This window comes from Octodon degus, unplaced genomic scaffold (genome assembly GCF_000260255.1).
Source record: "Octodon degus isolate 3935 unplaced genomic scaffold, OctDeg1.0 scaffold00008, whole genome shotgun sequence".
Lineage (NCBI taxonomy): Eukaryota > Metazoa > Chordata > Mammalia > Rodentia > Octodontidae > Octodon > Octodon degus.
This window is the reverse complement of record NW_004524584.1, coordinates 22,564,147-22,572,657: the sequence shown is the minus strand read 5'-3', so window position 1 is coordinate 22,572,657 and position 8,511 is coordinate 22,564,147.

The window sequence follows — 8,511 nt, the reverse complement described above, 5'->3', positions numbered from 1 at the left end:
GAACTGTCCTACCAATTTGATTTGAAACTGTTTCATTGCTATTTGTTTCTCAATAAAATGATTGAAAAAATAAACTATGAAGCAGGAATGAATTTGGGTCGGTCAATAAGCTGAGATAACAAGGTTTTTCTTTGATCCTGCTTAGCCCAATAAGAAGATTCTACTTTGGACCAATCACAAATGTGCAGCTGGCATATAAATAGCACTCTCCTCACACTCCTTGGGTGATTTTCGGAGGGATACTTCTAATGTACTGATGCCTCTTTTTGCTGCAGCAGGGCTCTATTCAAATAAAGCCTCCCTCCAGTGGTCTTATACATCTGCTTGTGATTTACACCCTGTTGACTATGGGAGGGCTTGGAAGGTCCTATACATCTATTTAGGATTCTTATACTCAGTAGTGTAGACAGAGCAGATACTTTAAAAAAAAAAACTATAAACACTAGGGCTGCCTACCCTGAAGAGCTGCAGGACCTGCAACAGGCAGTCGACAGGTGACAGCACCCAGAAAGAACTGTTGTCAACGGAGACCACTAGAGCTGCGTGTTGTTAGTGCATGATTTTTATGTGATCTGAGCAAAGGAATCCTCAGCTGACTGGGGACAGATGATCTCCATTGCCACATATTTACTGTCACTTAGCAGCTACTGAGCAACAAGGATTTTTTGAAGCCCTATGAAATATAGATTAATTACAAAAGTAGCTTATACACCCAGAGGACACACAGTCATGTGAAGGCGTGCCTCTCTCAGGGTGCCAATGGCAAGCTGGATCATTACACCTCCCTAAAAGCCTTCATGTCTGAATTCAGCTCCTGTGCTTGACTTTGATACAAGAGTTCTTGGAAGGGTGGCTCTTTGCACTCACCATATTGTTCGTGGGGCTAAAAGTGACAAATCCTGGCATGTTTCCTAGGGTGCACTTTGACAATATGAATACATGGAAAGTACATGTCACAACAGAGGCTGAGAGTGCCCCTTGGATGCTTGAAATCCACAACTTAAAGGAGGAAAGGTTTAATTTGGATTCAGGAAATTTATTCAGTGATTAGCTGGCTCAACAACAGAAATGGGAATGGTGGAGAGGAATGGTAGAGAAAAGCTAACACCTTGTGGCATCCAGGGAACAGGGAAACGAGGGAGCGCTAAGGAAGGAGAATGTCTTCTGTTATCATTTCTAACTGAATGTTCCCTAAAGCCTCATCTGATGATAGGTGGAACTTTGGGAAAGTGATTGGATCATGGGTGTGTGACACTCATTGGTGCTTTTGTTCATTAATGAGTTGACATCTGAGTGTGATTTGGGAGGCAAATCACTGGGTATGTCCTAGGAGGGTCACCTTCCCCACTTATCCATTTGCTTTCTTTGCTTCCTACCGCCATGCCATAGGCTGTTTCTCCTTTTCTCTGCCCCTCTTATAAGCTGTCCTGCCTTGGAGCCAGCTGACTATGAGTCAAGCACAATAGCTGAATTCAGACATGAAGGCTTTTAGGGAGGTGTAATGATCCAGCTTGCCATTGGCACCCTGAGAGAGGCATGCCTTCACATGACTGTGTGTCCTCTGGGCGACATCTCTACAAACCATGAGTCAAAATCAACCTTTCCTCCTTATAGCTGTGAGGATCAGGCATTAGGTCTCAACAGTGAGAAGGTAACTCAGACCCCTTTCAGAGGCTCAGACACAAGGACATCCCCTCTCCAAGGTCCCACTGCCTAAAGCACATTTAGGGTGAGCTCACCAATAGACAAGGCCACTAATGAGTGCCATATGCCCATGACACAGTCACCTTCTGCCCACATGAGACTTTTGGGGAACAGTCAAGATTAAACCTTAATGGAGAAGAGCCTAGACAGCAGGAGAGTCCCATTCTTCCACATCCCTGAAGGGACTATTGGCCTCAGTGTATGCAATGAGTGACAAATGAGAATTCCTGTGAACCCGGAGGGGTCTGAGAGAGTCTGAATTTGAAATTTTCACTCTTCCTGCTTTGTTCCTCTGTCACAATGACTTGTGCAGTTCTTGAAGGCCTCTTGGAGGCCCCTGTGTCATTATAATACTTCAATATCACAGAGTCTGGTGGTTTCAAACACCTTTCTATAAGATCTCTGTCTACTTACATGTATTGTGGTGAGTTCTAGGTGCTGTTACCTGTCTCCCGTACTGGAAATATTTTCTCATTCTCTGGGTGCTATTGCTGACACCAGAATGCACAGAATTGCCACACTGCTCTGGCTTCACCCAGGCTTCCCTTCCACTAGACAACCAAAGACTCCTGCCTCTTTATTTTTCTTTATGCACAAAACCCTGGTTCTCTTGAGTAAAATGGATGAACACAGTTACACAGCCCCTTTCACCTTCAGAAAGTCATCCCCTAATTTTCCTCCTCTGCCATCAGTCTGGCTTCCTGGAAAGTTGGCCAGAGAGTTTCCTGTTCTTCTTGTCCCTGCATCTCCTTTCCCAGTTGGTCCTCCATCACTATCATGAGTATGTGTCCAGTGCCCACGAAAGGATGTCATGACGGAGTCATTCGTTGGGTGCTGCTTGTACTTGGAAATAAGCACAACGTCCAAATAGGATTGATTGATGTTGATGATGAGTACATGCAGCTCACCTAATGAATGTTACCAGTGGTAGCTATTTTAGACAAAGCAATCCAAAACGTATCCAGAGATGATTATTTTTAATTCCTGTGTTAGCCTATTACTACAGCCAATACCTGAGATATATCCACTTAAAGACAAGAAAGATTGATTTTGGCTCAGTTTTTCAGGTCCATGGCCAGTTCTCTTCCTTGTTTCAGGGCTTACCTGTGGTAAGCAGCTATTCATGACAGGTAGCTCATGACAGGGATAACTGTTCACCACCTGGTCAAGTCATGTAGGAGAAGGGAATAAGAAGGTCACGGTTCCCATGACTTTTCTAGAGTATTGCTGTGTTGTGTCTAGTTGTTCCCCCAAAGACTCATGCATCCATCAAGGCAGCTTCTATAGTTTGTGAGAAATTCATGATCCAATACTGGGATTATGGGTATGAGTGCTACACTCACCCTGGGGCGGGTAATCTGAATACAATATAAGAAGTAAAGAGAGGCTTAATAGCTGTTAATAAATTTAATTAATAAAATGATTAATTAAATTAATAAAACCATGCATGAGTGATTACTTGGTTTCTCATAAGTCTATGTCCTTTTCTCCAGAGCACCCTTCATTTAGGTGACTTCAGGTGGCAAAACCCTGGCCAACAGAGCACAAGCAAGTGATCGATGTTAGATCCTGGACTTGTTCTTGCAATCTGCATCCCTGTGTCTCCAAGCAAAGGTGATTCTCAGTTGGAAGGGGCCCTTGTGCCAGCTCACAGAACCTTCCTGCATGAGTAAGGATTGACTTCCCTTGGGTTCAGCCACCAAGGTCTGGGGTCTGATAGGGCACTGCATCCATGAAGATCAAAGAGCATGAGGAAGGGCTATGTGCAAAGAGTGGTGAAGCCTAGGAAAGCAGAGTTATATGACAGGTTTTATGCCAGGGTGTGGCACATTTGAGAGATGACTCTGGATCTGAAGAACTGAGAGCACCTTCTCTCTCCCATCCTCCTGTGACCAGCCACTTCTCTCCACTGACAGACCAACTGAGAGCCTGAGAACAAGAGAGACATCAGACTGGGGTGGATCACAGAAGGCCACGGGTGAGAGGGATCTCTAGCCCCAGAGTGAATGGAAAATATCTTAGCACAGAACTTTTCAACAAGTCACAGAGAGCTGTGTGCATGATAAGCCGGGTGCAGTCCCCAGTCGTGCATTTTAAACCCTTGTTAGAATTTCTACCTAGATGTGCTGCAAAGGCCCATACACTCAAACCTGGGGCTTTTGTACTAGATCACAACTGGATTGTCTTAGTAGTGTGTCCCATGGTGACTGGATTATGGTAGCAGTGTGGCTGATTGCTGTTAGGAGCTAAGTTCTGGTCAAAAGAGGAGGGTAGTAGTGAGCATGACCCGAAAGTACATAACTTCCTTCTGGGACTCTGCTTCTGGGTTGCCTTGCACGATGTGAGCAGCTCTCCCCTTGCCTGTCTACTGTACTGCCCTGCCTGGAAGACCGTAGCCTGCAGACTGAAACTGTGCAAACTATGAGCCAAGACAAGCCTCTCTGCCCTTCAATTGTGTACCATTTTTCAGCAATGAGGAAAGTGACTAAAACACTCATTGTGCCCCCTTCTCTGAGATGTCTTTTTCCTGGCACAGTCCTGGCTCCATTACGCACAGAGAGCTTTCACTTGACCAGCCTGTGTATGCTACACTACTTCTGTTGCAGATTTAGTGAATCCAAGGAAACTCTAACAGCCCATCAGTAGGTTATTTACTTTTAAAGAATAATTTTTTAGGGTAGGCAAGATAGCTCAGCAGACTAAATCACCTGCATAAGCAAGCTTAGGCAAAGATCAGAGACCACAGAGAGATTACAGTTCGATCCCCTGCTCCACAAGTCATGCCAGCCCTACCCCCTTGGTGCACTTAGCTGGCCAGAGTCTGGGTATGGTGGCATACACCTATAATCCCAGTGCCAGGGAGGCTGAAAACAGGAGTATCACCATGAGTCCGAGTTGAGTAGTGAGAGCCTGTAACAACCAAATACATTAAAAAATGATAATAATTTCTAGCTCTGCATTTTGCAATGTCATTTTCATTCATTTACTTTCACCCCATTTTATTTACAGGTAGCAGGCTAGCTATAGAGATGAGAAATTCACCCTTGCTGACTTTACCCATTTATTCCACAGAAGAGAACCATATTTACCACCTTGCCTTCAGCTAAGCTCTACTGAGCCCCGTGGTAGGGACTAACAATTAAAATGAAGCATCAGCTGTCACCTTCCAGAGTTTGTGGTCGATAATACACAGTGAGATGCTGTCAAAAGTCTTTGGAGTCATCTTAACTTGGGTATAGATGTGTCCCTGCTCTCCTAGGCTGTGTAGTAGAAATGGATTGCATACATTTTGGTGGTTCTCAATTCTCAAGCATTAAATAGGTTTCAGGGACAACAATTCCTTAACCAATTAATGAGACGTGGGAAAAAAATGAGATGTATTCGACATGTGTCCTCCCTCAGAGAAGAGACTCACTTCAGGGAAGGGTTATTTTCAGGAGCTGGGAGATGCACTCATAATGGCTGATTTGATCCACCATAGAATTGACAGAGGTAAAGCTCAGTGGACTGAAGGACCCCAGCCTTGGAGTCATGTGAGGATCCTGACAGAAGTAGCCTCTGTGTTGTTCCAGGGGCAAGCAGGAGTTAGCTGGAAGGTGGAGCAGTGCTCACTGGAATTAAAATAGCTCCATCCCCCTGGACCTGCCTAGGAGAGGTGGGATCATCGGAAGGGATGGACTCTGGGAATGTGGAGCTGACCCTGAAGTATCTCGTGTGCCCAAGTGCAATCACATTTCCTCCTAATGGAGGGAGCGTGGGGCCGCATGTGGAGGAGAGGTCTGTGGCCTAGATGGAAGTGTCGTCTCAGAAGTGCAGCCACACCACCGGTAGCCCAAGCTCAAGAGGCAGGAAGACTTCCCTGGAAGCCTGGAGGGAGTGAGAATCTGCACATTCCTTGATTTCAGATTTTTGGTATTCAGTATAAATTTCAGTTGCCTGAAGACATTGTGTTTGTGCTTTATTGTGGCAGCAGCCCCAGAAAACTACAATGTCACTTTTATAGATCTGCAGTATTCCAGGGATGCCATGGGCCCAGCCCCTTCTTTCTTTTCCATGCCAGATGCAATCTGCAGAGTCTTTGACCACAGGAAGCACATTCTGCAGCCTGCCCTGCAGAATGTCACCACTGCGAGTGTACCGAGACTCTGGGGTGCAGAGAAGTTTCATGATGGGGGACCGGGGGAAGCTCTGTCTGGCAAAGGTACAGGCACTGCAACATCAGCTGAGGAGGCTGGTACTATTGTTGAAGGTTTACACAATTACTACAGACATTGGCAGTGCACACGATACCAAGGGCCCAGGGAGCTGCCCTTCCCTGGGTTCCCATGTCTGCTGGGCTCAGAACATCACTAATGTATGTATCTCCTGCTTACTAACCTTATCCACCCACTCCAAGACTGCCCAATATGTTAGACTGAGTCTCCTTCCCATGAAGCAGTCCCACTTACGGAACTAACCCTACTGTAGCCAAGCAGAGAGAATCAGAATGGAAACTGTCAAAGTCTTTGTTACTGTGACCTTCGCTGGGTCTGTTTTCTTAGATGAAGAATCTTCCCAAGATCTAACTCTCTTACTCTGTAACTGGATCCTTTTCCTGTGGGTCACTTAACCTGTTTTCATGCATGTTTGGACCCACATGAAGTGTAATTTGTTAATAAGGTCAGATACTTTCAGGTACTCTTTCGATAGGAAAGCTGATTGGCTCTGCTGTGGATATGCTAACTTAGGGTTTCCTCTTACCAACATAGAGATAGCGTGATGCAGCTACGTGAAATGTCCAAGTTTAAGCACAAAGAAAAAAAAAAAAAGAAATATTGGAAAAAACTCAGCCCACAGCCTCTCTTATCACAAGTTCTAAAATTTAATTCCCTTTTATAAAACTGAGACATTCTGAATAGTTCTATCTTTAAACCATGACAATCCTCACTTCATGCTTCCCCCACACAGCTGTGTATTCCATCTATCAGTCTTGGATCTTAGCAATAGAAAGCCATTGCCAGCGTCGCACATAATTTGAAAAGTCATTCGCTTCTCCCTTGCCCCTGACTCCTTCAAAATGACTTCTCAGAAGCCAGTAAATGAGTTTGAAGTTCTACTTTCAGCTGCTAACTTTGACTTCCAGTTAGCTCATTACATGGGAGATTCAAAGCAGTTCCTGCTGCCGCAAGTTGCAGATACACTGGGGGGGGGGGCGTTTTCTGCCTCTTACCCGGATGCTGCTCTTGAGTAACAGAGCGCAGGGCTGTGTTTTAGTAAAGATTAGGGGAGGACTGAGCAGGACTGAGTCTGTGAGGTAAAGGAAGAGCCAGAGTAAGACCAAGAGGTGGCAAAGCCACTTGTTAAAATGCCAATAGTGGCACTTCAGGATGCATGAGCATGGCGGGGGGGGATGTCCTTTTGACATATGACAGGTAAGAAATCAGCACTCCTACTGTGTCCTTTGGGACAAACACTGTGGCCTGCGCATAAACTAATGGGAAGGCACATGTTAGCTATGGAGCAGGAGGTTTGTATTATAGGTCTGGACTTGTAGTATGACCTGGTGGATACAGCTGAGTTTCTCTGGGTGCTGATTTCCAAACCATTCTTTTTTTTTTTTTGTGGATCTGGGGATTGAACCCAGGCCCTTGCACTTGCTATGTAAGTGCTTATTTTACTGAGCCATCTCCCCAGCCCCTTCTAAGCCATTCTTAATGGACTTTACTGTATTGTCCAGAGGAGCTTCTGGTCAGGTGACACTCAGGGGATAATGTTGGCTGTCATATCAGCTATACTGTCCTAATCAAGAATGACTCAAGGCACGTGTGGGTGTGTACCAATCCAAGGCCTACATGACAGTCAGAGAAGGATTTTTTCATTACGGATCACAACATGTTTCTTATTTCCATTTTTCAAGTTACATTGCAACTCCCTTTTTTAGCTAAAATACTTGGAGGCAAGAGAAAGAACAGGGCTCAAACTCAGGACCCTGGGACTTCAATTATTGCCTCTCTACTTCTTGATTATGTGATTTTTGAAGTGAATTCTTTGACTTCTAGTTAATTATTTATCAGTGTACAAATACATTTTTTGTGAAAACATTTGTTGTTAAACTGTATCAAAATTAGTTTTCTTTTACTTAATTTTTTTCAAAATTAGTTTTGATATTATTTTCAATAGAAATTCAATTCTAGAATTAATTGATGATCACTTTTTTATTGTATCTGATTTCACAAACTTTACACACACACCTCAATGTAAAAAAGCAGTGGCTTTTATTTTGTTTATTTATTTTTATTTTTTCCCATAATTTTATTGATAAACAAATAAAAATGAGACAGTTTCAAATCAAATAGGTAGGACAGTTTCAATAATTAACACACTGCATACATTCTTCTTAGTGGTTAATTGCTGTACAAGATGTGGACTTGGTATCCTATTTACAAACACCATTAGACCAAATCATTCTATTCATTAACAGAATGTAACTATATATTTATCTTAACCACTTTGAATACACAGATACAAAATGGACATTCATCTATATCCCCTTTTTTGTTAAGTTCCGTTATTTGAATATTATAGGTGTATAAATTCAGCAAAATATTCTGAAAGAATCCAGTAGCTCATAATAGTATCGGGTCTTCCGCTTAACTGGCAATGTCAGAAATTGTTGACCTGAGTCCCCCACAGCTCAACATAACAGCATGGTTTAACTTCTTATATTTCATTTTTATACTTTTCTGCTGGATGGTTAAGACCAAGGTAAAGCAGGACCTATGCAACAAGAGTTGTAGCTTTTGGGTCTGAGAAGGTCAGTGAAATCCC